Source organism: Salmo trutta, chromosome 26, assembly GCF_901001165.1.
Source record: "Salmo trutta chromosome 26, fSalTru1.1, whole genome shotgun sequence".
Classification (NCBI taxonomy): domain Eukaryota; kingdom Metazoa; phylum Chordata; class Actinopteri; order Salmoniformes; family Salmonidae; genus Salmo; species Salmo trutta.
Window position 1 is genome coordinate 13,927,425 of NC_042982.1, and position 15,914 is coordinate 13,943,338.

At 42.1% G+C, this 15,914-nt stretch overlaps 1 protein-coding gene across 3 annotated transcripts in view; it reads right to left on the reverse strand.

Moving 5' to 3' along the window:
• klc3 (kinesin light chain 3) overlaps positions 1-15,914 on the reverse strand; it is a 38,008-nt gene that overhangs the window by 16,339 nt on the left and 5,755 nt on the right. The window contains exon 1 of one of the 3 annotated variants that reach the window (XM_029714874.1): positions 5,372-5,540. The exons of 1 other annotated variant lie outside the window; for it this stretch is intronic. The gene's annotated coding sequence lies outside the window, so the exon portion shown is untranslated. One more of the 3 variants, XM_029714873.1, reaches the window with a different exon arrangement.

Here is a 15,914-nt window from a genome sequence, read left to right on the forward strand (position 1 = left end):
ACTTCGAAGTCTATGTTGGTTCTGGTTTGACCCCTTTAACTGTGTTCACTGACCACAACCCACTTATTTTTCTGAAGTCCCTGTAAAATCCCAACCAGCGCCTGATGCGTTTGGGCTTTGTTCTTGCAACCATTCAACCTGGATATTAAACACACTAGTGGTAAGGATAATATCATTGCTGATGCTCTGTCCCGTGCTCGTTTAGCCTAGTTTGTATTTTCTCTCTGCTGACCCCTGCGGGCTGTCTGCGCCTCTTTTCTCTTAAATTGCTCCCCAGGTACCAGGGCTGCTGAGTTTGAGGGGGGACAGTCAGCTAGGGGACACAGGGCTACTGCTAGGAGCTGGTATCCGTTTTTTGGGGGGGAATTTTGGATTGTTTTAAATATGTTGGGTCGTGTTTGGGTTGAGGGTGGGACCCTCATTTTAAGGAGGGTGGTGTCACGGCCCCTCTGTAGTGCAGGGGCGGTTCTTCCTGCAGGCAGAGGAGGGTCGTTAGTGATTGGAGCTGGCGTGATTGGAGCCACCTGGGCTCAGGGTATTTAAAACTGCTTCACTAACCTCTCTCTCTCTCCCTGCTCCTCCAAGTATGATCCTGTTTTGTTTGTTCCTTTGTAGGTTTACTTAGTTTCCCCTCAGTCATGTTCCCACACACAGATTCATGCATCCATGCACCTTACATACACCCTACATTATGACACTTCCACACCTCATTCCTTTTTCTTTGTTTAAAGTTAATCGTTTTTTGTTTACAATAAAGAACCTTTTGATTGGCCTATACCTGTTGTTCATGTCCCCTCATTTTTGCCACAGGCTATGAGCCGGCCTGTGACACAAAGGGAGAAGGCTTCTAATGTTAACATGCATGAAACCAAGGCTTTTACGGTTACAGAAGTCAACAAATGAGAGCACCTGGGGAGTGGGAGTGGAGCTAGGCACTGCAGGACCTGGATTAACCTCCACGTCACCAGAGGAACAGAGAAGTAGGATAAGGGTACGGCTAAAGGCTATACAAACGGGCCGTCTAGCACATTCGGAACAGAGTAAAAGGAGCAGGTTTCTGGGCACGATAGCATAGATTCAAGGCATAGTGTACAGACAAAGGTAAGGTAGGATGTGAGTACATTGGAGGTAAGCCTAGGCATTGAGTAATGATAGAGATATAGTCTCTAGAGACGTTTAAACCAGGTGATGTCATCGCATATGTAGGAGGTGGAACAACATGGTTGGTTAAGGCATATTGAGCAGGGCTAGAGGCTCTACAGTGAAATAAGACAGTAATCACTAACCAGGACAGTAATGGACGAGGCATATTGATATTAGAGAGAGGCATGCGTAGCCAAGTGAACATATTATAAAGGACCTATAACAGATCTAATGTTGAAAAGAGCGGTGCTCTTATTTAATACTTGGGTAAATCCATTTGAATTCAATCCCTTTTTGACATCATCCCTTTTGATTTAAACATACGGTAACATTCCATACATGTTCGCCCATGGAAGAAGTGGTCAGAAAGTGACTTCTTGGACCTTATCAGTATTTATCGGGTCAATATGTTAGTGTATTATGTCTGTTTGTAACAGTGTGTTTATATGTGAAATTGTGTTCATATAAATTGTATTTTAATGTTTAAGGACTCTTGGAAGATTAGTCCAAATGAGGACTAAAAGAGATTTAAAAAAAATAAATATATATATAAATAAATAAAAAGTACTTACATTTTACACATTTTGCATGTCTTCATCACTGGAAATGATAAATGGTTCAATTTGATATTTAAAACCTTACATTTTTTTATAAAAATTGTCATTTTAAACCTTTAACGTAAATTAGGTTTTTGTGTTGTGCCTACCACCGTTTACCTGCTCTTGAATACAGGGTGTCATTTCAATCATAGAAAAACAATTCAGAGAATTTACCTATCCTTCAGACCCCTGCCATTTAGCTTTAGCTGGTACACCATTGGAATTTAAATTAAATTGACATTAACTTCTAATTACTACCACAAAAGATGACCGCCGGTCCACCCACAGTCGAATGACATCTTAAATGGTCATGCCTATTATCTATATTTTTATGATTTCAATAGGTTTCTTATAGAGGATTGAGTATAATTTAAAACAGATTCAAGTCAACCTTCTATATGTGAAACTCCAACCATATGGTACCATTTGAAAGTTGAAATGTAAATTCTACTCCCATTTTAGTACATTAATCAGCCAAAACATGACACTCAACCTGTATTCAAGAGCATGTTGTGTCTCAACCAATGGCGGGAACAACACTACCTCAAATTATGTAAAATGGGGACAAAGCTGCAACATATGCAAATATGAAAAAAAATCTGCCTTTTAATGTTCTTAGATCATTTACGTTAATGGTAAAAAAAAATGTCAAAAAAACCCGAAACAATCTCAACCGTTGGTCTTTTCTAGTGATGAAGACATGGATGTCTCATGGTATGGTGGGGTATGCAAAATGGGTCAAATTTGGAGCACCTTTATCTCTAATGTTTTGGCATTCATGTCCAAAAAGTGACTTTCTGACCACTTCTGCAATGGGCAAATACAGTGCTTTTGGAAAGTATTCAGACCCCTTGACTTTTTCCACATTTTGTTATGTTACAGCCTTATTCTAAAATGTATTTAAAACAAAATAAAAAAACTCAACACCCCATAATGACATTTACATTTACATTTAAGTCATTTAGCAGACGCTCTTATCCAGAGCGACTTACAATGACTACGCGAAAACAGGTTTTTAGACATTTTAGCAAATGTTTTAAAGATGAAAAACAGAAATACCTTATTTACATAAGTATTCAGACCCTTTGCTATGAGATTCAAAATTGAGCTCAGGTGCACCCTGTTTCCATTGATAATCCCTGAGATGTTTCTACAAGTTGATTGGAGTCCACCTGTAGTAAATTCAATTGATTGGACATGATTTGGAAAAGCACACACCTGTCTATATAAGGTCTCATAGTTGACAGTACATGTCAGAGCAAAGACCAAGCCATGAGATCAAAGGAATTGCCCGTAGAGCTCCGAGACAGCATTATGTCGAGGCACAGATCTGGGGAAGGGTACCAAAAAATATCTGCAGAATTGAAGGTCCCCAAGAACACAGTGACCTCCATCATTCTTAAATGGAAGAAGTTTGGAACCACCAAGACTCTTCCTACAGCTGGCTGCCAGGCCAAACAAAGAAATCGGGGGAGAAGGGCCTTGGTCAGGGAGGTGACCAAGAAGCCGGTGGTCACTGACAGAGCGCTAGAGTTCCTCTGTGGAGATGGTTGTTCTTCTGGAAGGTTCTCCCATCTCTGCAGCACTCCACCAATCAGGCTTTTATGGTAGAGTGGCCAGACGGAAGCCACTCCTCAGTAAAAGGCACATGACAGCCCGCTTGGAGTTTGCCAAAAAGCACCTAAAGACTCTCAGACCCTGAGAAACAAGATTCTCTGGTCTGATGAAACCAAGATTGAACTCTTTGGCCTGAATGCCAAGTGTCACGTCTGGAGGAAACCTGGCACCATCCCTACGGTGAAGCATGGTGGTGGCAGCATCATGCTGTGGGGATGTTTTTCAGGGCAGGGACTGGAAGACTAGTCAGGATTGAGCCAAAGATGAATGGAGCAAAGTACAGAGAGATCCTTGATTAAAATCTGCTCAGGACCTCAGACTAGGGCGAAAGTTCACCTTCCAACAGGACAATGACACTAACTACACAGCCAAGACAACGCAGGAGTGGCATCGGGACAAGTCTCTGAATGTCCTTGAGTGGCCCAGCCAGAGACTGGACTTGAACCCGATCTAACATCTCTGAAGAGACCTGAAAATAGCTGTGCAGCAATGCTCCCCAACCAACCTGACAGAGCTTGAGAGGATCTGCAGAGAAGAATGGGAGAAACTCCCCAAATACAGTTGTGCCAAGCTTGTAGTGTCATACCCAAGAAGACTCGAGGCTGTAATCACTGCCAAAGGTGCTTCAACAAAATACCGATCAAAGGGTCTGAATACTTATGTAAATGTAATATTTCAATTTTTTTTTAAAATCTAAATAAGCAAAAATGTCCAAAAACATGTTTTTGCTTTTTCATTACGGAGTGTTGTGTGTAGATTGAGGGGGGAAAAACTATTTAATAAATTTTAGAATAAGGCTGTAACGTAACAAAATGCAGAAAAAGTCAAGGGGTCTGAATACTTTCCGAAGGCACTGTATGTGTGGAAGGGTTTGAATTCAAATGGATTTACCCATTTCTTTCTGAGAAAGTGATCTTAAGGTACTATATCTTGAATTACTGAGTTAACAATGACATGAGGTTTAATCATGTCAGTCATAGAAAGTAGACAACAGGATCTGTTGCATTATTTGTGATACTTCAATGCAATACTCACACTTTGTGTGCAAAACAAATGAGTTAATTTCACATTTTATGGATGAATAGGCCTACAGCTCTATATTCACAGAATTAAGAAAATAGAATATATTTAAGAAAATTAGAATATATCATTTTTATAATGCATTCTTTTGGCCTTTTTATGCACTTACTAGGACACTTTGGCAGGTCAGTAGACCTAAATGAGAAATTGAGAAGCAATTACCATAGGCCTACATTAAATTGGATGATGACCTACAGAGGAGCATCCTGTCTGAGAGAAATACAACACCAGTCAGAGACAGATAAACAACATATGCGCGTGTACAGGAGGACTTGTTCCATAAGCTATTGTATTTGGATGTTTTCCAATATTAGACCTTGTCTGCCTTCACAATGCACACGGTTTTATATAGATTACGAATTTGCATAACATTAGGCAATAAGAACAGATGGTTAGGCCTGTGTGTGCATTGTTGTGGTTTTGTCAACGCGTTTTAAATGGTATAGGAATACTTATACTGCGTAGGCTACAGACAAATTAATAAAGAAAAACATTTATTCATCAAAATAAATAAATTTATTGATGACATACTATAAGCATACAGTGGCAATTCGGCATTAAGGCAGCTGAGAGAAGAAAAGAAAATACCATTGGGATATAACGCAGCCATTAAAACTACACAATTATGATCCTCACGTCAAAGAAAACATTGATGCGAAAACATTAACAAGAGTACGATCAACAGAAGTAATTTTGAACCTACCTGCTGCTAATTCCAGGTTTTTGGCGAGTTGTCGACCACTTTTTCTTGCGTATCTCCGCTTTTCATTCGGGCTCCCATTAAAGTTAATTGGACTCCTCGCGTCAAAACATACACTATTTGTTTGTTATGGGACCAAGATATGGGATATCTTTGGACGACGGCATTAACAGTAGGCCAACAGTAATCATTCACCTGTTCTTGCGGCTCAGACTGTCTCATTTCAGCTTACCTGATCTGATCATTCCCACCATGCACCGCGGTAGATTGATGCCATCTCCCTCTGAGGACAAGGCCATCTATCTGTCGGTGCTCTGAACTGCGAGAGACGGGACAAACCAGCACAGACAGGACTGCAAGGATGACTGTTACCGAGATAAACTGCTCTTTTCACATTTTATTTTAAATAAATGCATAAAAGTGTATATAAAAAATATATTATGTAAAAAATACATATGATATAAATTATACTGCTCTATGACAGGCTCTCAATTTATTAGGCTGTAATGGAATGAGATTTTAGTTTTAAAGTGCTACATATCCCTTACCAGAACTGTATATTTCTCCATTAAATCTTTTTTGCTTTGGTATTCTTTTGGAATAGGCTACATGCTGGTGTGCTACAGTGTTACTGTTATTGTTAGTAACAAATTGGTATGTGCATAATTCATTTGTTGAGTCAGTGACTATTATCAGTAAGAGTCAGTTACATTGTAACCAACACAACAAACAAACATGCCCAGTAGCACAACACACATCACTGCATGGTGTTGTATTTATCATGCAGAGTACAAAACGATCAGTAATAACAGAAAAGTGGGGGCCGGTATGTGTGTGGGGGGCTGGGTTGGTAGAGCATGGTGTTTGCAACGCCAGGGTTGTGGGTTCGATTCCCACGTGGGACCAGTACGGGGGGAAAAATGTATGAAATGTATGCATTCACTACTGTAAGTCGCTCTGGATAAGAGCATCTGCTAAATGACTAAAATGTAAATGTAAAAATGTTCTGGTGGTATAAGGGGTGGAACCCTGTGGGGACTTATTATAACTTGGCAAGTTTTCAACAAAGCAGATTAGAAGGGTGGGATGGCATGGAGGGATGGCCCAGGGAGAATAATAAACATTAGTAGCAGTAGCAGTATTAGTTAAGCTGCTGGGCTTGTGTGGCTACTGAGGCTCCCAAAGTGGCGCAGCGGTAAAAGGCACTGCATCTCAGTGTTTGAGGCGTCACTACAGACACCCTGGTTTGAATCCAGGCTGTATCACAACCGGCTGTGCTTGGGAGTCCCATAGAGCGGCACACAATTGGTCCAGTGTTGTCCAAGGTCTGGCTGGTGTAGGCTGTCATTGAAAATAAGAATTTGTTCTTAACTGACTTGCCTAGTTAAATAAAGGTAAAAAATAAAAGACAGTGGTGATGGCAGGGTGGTATGTGGCATCAACATTAGTTACAGTACGAGAGCAATGGCTTAGATAGATGTGACAAAGAGAACGTAAGTAAACTAAAAGGTATTGAAGTCTGTGGATCTTGGACAACATATCTGATGTGCAGGCCTCCCAGAATCTACAACATTAATGTAGAAATTTGCATTGCAAAGATGAAGGATGCATGAAAAGTCAGAGTGATGGGAAATGATGGCAGGAGCAATGTGAGAGACTAATTGCAAGGCTACAGAGACCAACATGGACTATAGAACACAGTGGCATCTTCTACAGAGATGAAGAGAGAGGGAGACAGAGAGCAGGTCACTCGGTGGGTGTCTGCAGGCAGTTATACGATCTGGGTGATTGATGGTTCAGCTGCTGGGCTGGTGTGGCTACTGAGGCAAACATACCTTCTAAGGGCAGCTCGGCCACACTACTCCCCATGTCCTTGGTCAGATGATGGGCAACTCCAGTCTTTGGGGGCCGGAGTGGTGTCGCTTTTTCCTAGTAAACACAGCTGATTAAACTAATTGCATTCTAAACTGAAGATCGTGATTAGTTAATTATTGGAGTCAGGTGTGTTAGCAGGTGCTGGGACAAAAGCATGACATCAATCAGGCCCCCGAGGACTGGAGTTGCCCATCCCTGTTGCCCATCCCAATTCTAAATTCAGTGGCGTGGACCAGAATATTTACGTTTGCCAGTTGGCCTTAGTTTTGACACCTTTATTATGTAATCTTATTTAGGTCTGCAAATGCTATTCTGTTCCCTCTGAGCCCCCCAAAATATATATAAATATATAAATACTAAGAGAAGTAATTAATATAATATAACATTTGAGGTTAATAACAGTACAAAACTGTCCTACCAATATTGTTCTAGATTTATATCTCTGGCAATGTAATAAAGCGAATCCTCTCTTTGTAGTGTGATGTCAAGTTAAAAAGAATATATCATTACTGGCCCCGCACGTAATTATTTATCTTACCAATTCCTATGATGCTTATCAAATTATCTCCCAAATGTCAGTGGTTTGAACTGTCGTAGGCCTGATTTATGCCATGAAATCCCCTCATTCCTCTATATAATAACACGAGCCAGTGTCCATGTAATCCTTCAGAGTGGATGGTTCGTTTAATATTGGCAGAGGACATTGTGTGTGTGTGTTTTCCCATAGCTCATTGTATGTAGTGGGGCTTAATGTTCCAGAAGATATGGGTTTGTTGAAAGCCTGTGTTAATCGCAGGGAATGTGATATATGCGTCTGTGTCCAGGGGGTTTGGTAAATGGTAGAAGCAAACGTTAAATCAACTGACGCCCACTGGACAGCTGTCTCTGTGCATACTGGCCATGCCTGAGAGGGGAGAATCATAGGACAGTTGGACGAGTGTGTATCAGTCAGTGTGAGGAGGTCAGTGTGTGTTTGGGGGTGGGCGGTGGTAGTGGATCTTATGCAATGTCTTCATGGCAACATGTAAAGTAAGTAAGCAATGTAACAATGTAAAATACATACTCTAACATGTACATCAGGGGTTCCCAATCTTTTTTTTAGCCCACCACCCCATTTTGATATCTGAAAATTATCTCATCCCCACTCGTGTGAAAAAAGTATGTAATTAACAGCCAATGTTTACTTTTTATTTGGGACTATGGCAGTCAATTGAAAAACATTCTAGCAGTATTTCTGATTGTCTTCTCAACTCACCCTCACATACTTTTGATGTGGAGCAGTCAATTGCAAATTAGTCTAACACAATGTATCTTATCATAACCACTAATGAGATAGGAGGGCTTGATGCATGTCGCGATGGGAGGTGTGGTTAGGGTAGCCTACCATGAGTTTTATGGTGCTGTCAAGACAACTGGGAACTCATAAAAATACGAGGTCAAATCATGACGTCAGTGATCATTAGGTAGGAAAGTCTTGAGTTCCAGAAAGAGGCCCGACTTCACAAGTTGTAATTCCGACCTGGTCCTTCCAGTCGGAGCTCGTTTATTTCCGACTTCCCAGTTGTCTTGAATGCACTGAAGCTGGAAGTCAGAGATTTCTGAGTTCCAAGTTTCCAGTTGTTTTTAACGTGGCATTTAATGCTCAGAGGTAGACGACAGGGAATTCCCTTTGAGTCCAGTGATAGATGAAGCCATCTGTGCAAAAGCCCACCATTTGATCCCATATGAAATCTGTTTTCCGTCAATATAGCCATTCAGCACACTGAACATCCCATATGCCGTTTCATGCTCGGGAATCGTGAGACAGAACAATATGTCCTCGTGAATAGCATCCCTCGACATGTATAGTGAACAAAATTCAATGCATGGGCATCTCAGCCCTCACAGCTAACGTCCATTTGGAGATCATAAGCTAGGGAGTTTGAGTCGTTCAGTCAGTTTCCTCTTGATTGCTTGAAATATCATACATTCTTTGTTTAAAAGTGTTATCTGACAAAGATATTGATGTGAGTTTCTGTTAATATATAAAAGGATTTTGGAAATTTTACCGCAATCCCATTTTCATATCTGGCGACTTCACTGTTATAATATATATTGTTTTGTATAGGCCCTGTATGTTTTTTCTCTCAAGATTTGGGCAATTCTCCCGCGACCCCATTTTCATATCAGGCGACCCCACATAGTGTTCTTAAAATTAGAGTGTTGCTCCAGGGACGGCAGGTAGCCTGGCGGGTAGGAGCATTGGACCAGTAACCGAAAGGTTGCCGGACCGAAGCCCGAGCTGACAAGGTAAAAATCGGTCTTTCTGCCCCTGAACAAGGCAGTTAACCCACTGTTCCTAGGCTGTCATTGAAAATAAGAATTTGTTCTTAACTGACTTGCCTAGTAAAAAATAAAAAGGGTCACGCCCCCTACTTTGGGAAACCGCTGATGTACATAGACAACCCACTCAGCCATACCCCCATCTAGGCTATGTAATTCTGGTCAGTAGAAATCCACTGTGCTAAAGTCACAGGTCAAGGGGAGGAGAGGAGGTATCGGTAAATAGACGACAGACAGACAGACAGACTGACTGCTGAGTCGATGCAATTTAATCAGCCAATCTGGCACCGGTGGACGGAGAACTTTACACGTGGAACTAAACATAGCCCCTCCAGCACAAGTGACTGAACTGTCTCTGGTTTCAATGGATGTGATTTCCTCACCCAAACTGAGAGACACTATTTTAATGGACCCGTTTCAAAAGATTTATTTAGTTTAATGTTTATATGTGCTTGACTCTGTGTAGGAATAACATATTATCTTAATAATACATTACAATGTGTACTTTCTCAATCATCCTGGTACAAATCACATATAAACCTATAGTCTAGCTAGCACCTATCCTTTGACACATTATGATGTTACCATAGATTGTTGCCATACCTAGTTGATCCTTTCAGATCTAGGCTACCAAGGAGTATCTAAGGTCATGGCAGGTAGGTGTGGCAGGTAGCTTAGTGGTTAGAGTGTTGGCCGGTAACCGAAAGGTTGCTGGATCAAATCCCTGAGCTGACAAGGTAAAAATCCATTGTTCTACCCCTGAACAAGGCAGTTAATCCACTGTAGGCCGTCATTGTAAAATAAGAATTTGTTCTTAACTGACTTGCCTAGTTCAATTAAAACATTAAAAAAATCTAGGGCAGTGCTATTCAAAATCCCTAGTGGAGGGGAACGGCAGTGGGGTTGGTCATTTTGTAAGAATTCATTTTGGGGGGAAACAAAAAAAATTAAGAGTACATGTATGTGACAATATACAAACATTTTTGAGAAAGATTATTTGAAAAATAAAATTTTATTGAGTAAATGTATTTATTGGTTTCTTTTCATTTTGATAAGTGATGAAAATGTAATCAATTGAAGGCTATTTGGTGTTGTAAAAATCAGAATTGACTACCTTTAAGGTTGTGTCATTAGATTTGGGGTGGTGTGGGGTCATGATAAATTCTTTCCCCAAAAATTGGGTCCCCAGAAATTCTTGTGAAAAAAGTTGGATACCATTGGTCTAGGGGGTAGAGTTTGGATTGGGATTGGGTGGGTTGATCCTTCTCACCTCCAGTTACAGACGTCCATGTTGCAGCTACAGTATACAGTATGTTCCATAGGCAGCCTGATAGCAGGCTCCTAGCTTGTTTATAATTTTGACCATGGCAGGTAAGCTGTGGTGCCGACAGCACAGAAAATTTGTACATAGGGCCCTGAGATGCATACCACTGCCATTTTGAATAGCAACACCAATCCACACACAATCTTACAAGGTTATTTTTATTCTGTAATGTGTGAAAGTATTGAAATAGTGATGGCTATGGGAAGCTGGTTGTACTGTGATGAGGCTCTGACACCTCTATGTGAAATTGAATGTTAAACACATTGAAGTGCTTTACAAATATCTATACGATCTAGTGTACATGGTACTACAATGCTACCCGATATCTTAGAAGGCATCTGAGACTCAGACAGTGAGACCTTAAGTATACACCAACAACACCAACACCCACTTCTCTGTCTAGTCTTTAGAACTCTACTTCAGTCTATTCCACTTTGCAACAAAGTCACATATGTTGATGGTGTCCCCTTTCAAGGCATGGATTGATTTGAAAGGTCTGCAAACTGCTAACATGTTTTTTTCTACATAGGTATACATGGTTGACACTGGCCGCTCAGAGGTCACACCATGTGTGGATTCCAAAGAAGATGCCACTGTAGCCCAGCGTTAACTTCCTGTCTCATATTCTGTTTCGTACAGTACAGCCATCATCGCTTCTAGGGAAGTTCTCTGCCCTTTCATTCTCTTCTAGGCCTCTTCTACCCTCTAACCTTCTAGGCTTTCCTAGATGTTTAAAAGTATCCTATTTAAGAAGCCAATGTATTATCCTGTGCATACGTAACGGAGTTGGATATGTAACCTCACTCCCCAGCTTGAAATATCTCCACTTGCGCTATCAAATTGCTAGCTTTTTGGTATCGTAGTTGGCAAAGACATTTTCAAGGGGGCGGTCACGTGTGTTTGTGAAGCAGAGGATCCAGGATCACTCCCATTGCACACGAGTAAGGAAGGAAGCTAAATGATAAGCAAGCACATTGACGCCTGTTACGCATGCTTTATTTTCAACAAGCAGCAAGCCAATAGTAGATTGACAAACACCAACATATAATGTGGAATGGTGGGCGTTTTATGGGCTCCTGACCAATTGTTCTATTTTGTGTATTTTTTTGTGCTGATAGTTTCTTATGAACGAAAATAGATTCTGGACATCAGCACAGCTATCACTAACCTCCATTTGGATGAGGACTTCTACCTCAATGAGTCGGAGGAGAAAGGCATATTGATTATTTCGGACCAGACCCGAATTCCCGACACTCGAAGAAGGAGGGGATGGTGCTATAGAGGCCGGCGTGCGGGAACCCTGACAAGACTAAGTCAGAGAGTGGATTAATCGCCTCTACCCTCCATTCTATTGGCGAACGCGCAATCACTAAAGAATAAACTGGATGAGCTCCGTTCGAGACTATCCTATCAACGTGATCTGAAGAACTGTAATATCCTATGTTTTGCAGAGTCGTGGCTGAACAAGGATATTGTAAATATAAATCTAGCTGGTTTTCTATACATCGGCAGGACAGAATGGCTGCGTCGGGGAAGCTCAGAGGAGGGGGTGTGTCTCTTTGTTAACAACAACTGATCTCTAATATCACTGATCTCTAATACCCATGGAAAGCCGAGTGGCTGCGGGTTTGCACTCCTCCCTTGTACTTGATTAATGAATTAAGGTCACTAATTAGTAAGGAACTCCCCTCACCTGGTTGTCTAGAGCTTAATTGAAAGGAAAAAACAAAAACCTGCAGACACTAGGCCCTCCATGGAATGACTTTGACACCCCTGTCTAATATTAAGGAAGTCTCGAGGTTCTGCTTGCCTGAGTTAGAATACCTCATGATAAGCTGTGGACCACACTATTTACTATTTTAAGAGAGTTTTCATCTATATTTTTCCATAGTTGTCTATTTACCACCACAAACTGATTATGGCACTAAAACTGCACTCAACGAGTTGTATAAGGCCATAAGCAAACAAGAAATTGCTCACCCAAAGGCGGCGCTCCTAGTGGCCGGTGACTTTAATGCTGGAAAACTGAAATCTGTTTTACCTCATTTCTACCAGCATGTCATCTATGAACTTGAGGAGAAAAAAACTCTAGATCACCGTTACTCCACACACAGAGATGCATACAATGCTCTCCCTCGCCCTTCATTTGGCAAATCTGACCATAACTCTATCCTCCTGATTCCTGCTTATATGCAAGAACCCAATCAGTGTCAGTATCAGCTACAGGACTGTTTCCCTAGCACAGTCTAGAATATGTTCTGGGATCCATCTGATAGCATTGAGGAGTTTACCACATCAGTCACCGCCTTCATTAATAAGTGCATCGATGAAGTTGTCCCCACAGTGACCGTACGTACAGTACATATCCCAAATAGAAGCCATGGATTACAGGCAACATCTGTACTGAGCTAAAGACTAGAGCTTCCACTTTCATTGAGCGGGACACTAATCCAGACGCTTATAAGAAATCCAGCTATGCCCACCGACGAACCATCAAACAGGCAAAGTTTCAATACAGGACCAAGACCAAATCCTACTACACCGGCTCCGATGCTCGTCAGATGTGTCAGGGCTTGCAAACTATCACGGATTACAAACGGAAACCCAGGCGCGAGCTGTCCAGTGACGCAAGCCTACCAGATGAGCTAAATACCTTCTATGCACGCTTCGAGGCTAGCAACACTGAACTATGCATGAGAACAACAGCTGTTCCAGATGACTATGTGATCATGCTCTCTGTAGCCAATGTGAGTAAGACCTTTAAACAGTTTAACATTCACAAGGCTGCAGGGCCAGACGGATTACCAGGACGCGTAGTTAGAGCATGCACTGACTAGCTTGGAAGTGTCTTCACTGATATTTTCAACCTCTCCCTGACCCAGTCTGTAATACCTACAGTACATGTTTCAGCAGACCTCCATAGTTCCTGTGCTCAAGAACGCCAAGGTAACCTGTCTAAATGACTATTGCCCCATTGCACTCACATCTGTAGCCATGAAATGCTTTGAAAGGCTATTCAAGGCTCAAATCAACACCATCATCCCAGACACCCTGGACCCACTCCAATTTGCATACCACCCCTACAGATCCACAGATGACACAATCTCTATTGCCCTTACCCACATGGACATAAGGAACACCTATGTGAGAATGCTGTTCATTGACTACAGCTCAGCGTACAATACCATTGTTCCCTCCAAGCTCATGACTAAGCTAAGGACCCTGGGATTAAACACTTCCCTCTGCAACTGGATCCTGGACTTCCTGACGGGCCGCCCCCAGGTGGTGAGGGTAGGCAACCACACATCCGCCATGGTGACCCTCAACACAGGGGCCCCTCAGGGGTACGTGCTTAGTCCCCTCTTCACCCACGACTGCGTGGCCACGCACGACTTCAACACCATCAGCAGATGACAATGGTGGTAGGCCTGATCAATGACGACGATGGGACAGCCTACAGGGAGGTCAGAGACAACCTCTCCCTCAACATCAGCAAGACAAAGGAGCTGAACGTGGACTACAGGAAACGGAGGGCGGGGAACGCCCCATCCACATCGACAGGGCTGTTGTGGAACAGGTCGAGAGCTTCAAATTCCTCGGTGTCCACATCACTAAGGAATTATCATAGTCCACACACATCAACACAGTTGTGAAGAGGGTACGACAACGCCTCTTCCGCCTCAGGAGGCTGAAAAGATTTGGCATGGGCCCTCAGATCCTCAAAAAGTTACACAGCTTCACCATTGGCTGTGTATTGGCCCATACGCGTTACCCTCTGTGGCACCTTGCGCATCTTGGCTGCATCACAGCTTGGTATGGCAACTGTTTGGCATCCGACCACAAGGCGCTACAGAGGGTAATGCGTATGGCCCAATACATCACTGGGGTCGAGCACCCTGCCATCCAGGACTTCTATACCAGTTGGTGTCAGAGGAAAGCCCTAAAAATTGTCAAAGACTCCAGCCACCCAAGTTATAGACTGTTCTCTCTGCTACCGCCGATGCACCAAGTCTGGAACCAACGGAACTCTGAACATCTTCTACCCCCAAGCTATAAGACTGCTAGAGAGTAAGTTATATAGTTAACCAATAGCTACCCGGAATATCTGCATTGACCCTTTTTGCACTAATCTCTTTTGACTCATCAAACACGCTGCTGTTACTGTTTATTATTTATGCCATTGCCAAGACATTTTATCCCTACCTATACAGTACCAGTCAAAAGTTTGGACACACCTACTCATTCAAGGGTTTTTCTTAATTTTTTACTATTTTCTATATTGTAGAATAATAGTGAAGACATCAAAACTATGAAATAACACATACGAAATCATGTAGTAACCAAAAAAGTGTTAAACAAATCAAAATATATTTTATATTTGAGATTCTTCAAAGTAGCCACCCTTTGCCTTGATGACAGCTTTGCACACTCTTGGCATTCTCTCAACCAGCTTCATGAGGTAGTCACCTGGAATGCATTTCAATTAACAGGTGTGCCTTCTTACACGTTAATTTGTGGAATTTCTTTCCTTCTTAATGCATTTGAGCCAATCAGTTGTGTTGTGACAAGGTAGGGGGGTATACAGAGGATAAGTTCATTAGAGTTACCAGCCTCAGAAATTGCAGCCCAAATAAATGCATCACAGAGTTCAAGTAACAGACACATCTCAACATCAACTGTTCAGAGTAGACTGTGTGAATCAGGCCTTCATGGTCAAATTGCTGTAAATAAACCACTACTAAAGGACACCAATAAGAAGAAGAGACTTGCTTGGGCCAAGAAACACAAGCAATGGACATTAGATCGGTGGAAATTTGTCCTTTGGTTTGATGAGTCCAAATTTGAGATTTTTGTTCCAACCGCCATGTCTATGTGAGACATGGTGTGGGTGAACGAATGATCTCTGCATGTGTATTTCCCACTGTAAAGCATGGAGGAGGAGGTGTTATGGTGTGGCAGTGCTTTGCTGGTGACAATGTCAGTTATTTATTTAGAATTCAAGGCACACTTAACCAGTATGGCTGCCACAGCATTCTGCAGCGATACGTCATCCCATCTGGTTTGGGCTTAATGGGACTATCATTTGTTTTTCAACAGGGCAATGACCCAACACACCACCAGGCTGTGTAAGGGCTATTTGAACAAGAAGGAGAGTGATGGAGTGCTGCATCAGAAGACCTGGCCTCCACATTCACCCGACCTCAACCCAATTGAGGTGGTTTGGAATGAGTTGGACCGCAGAGTGAAGGAAAAG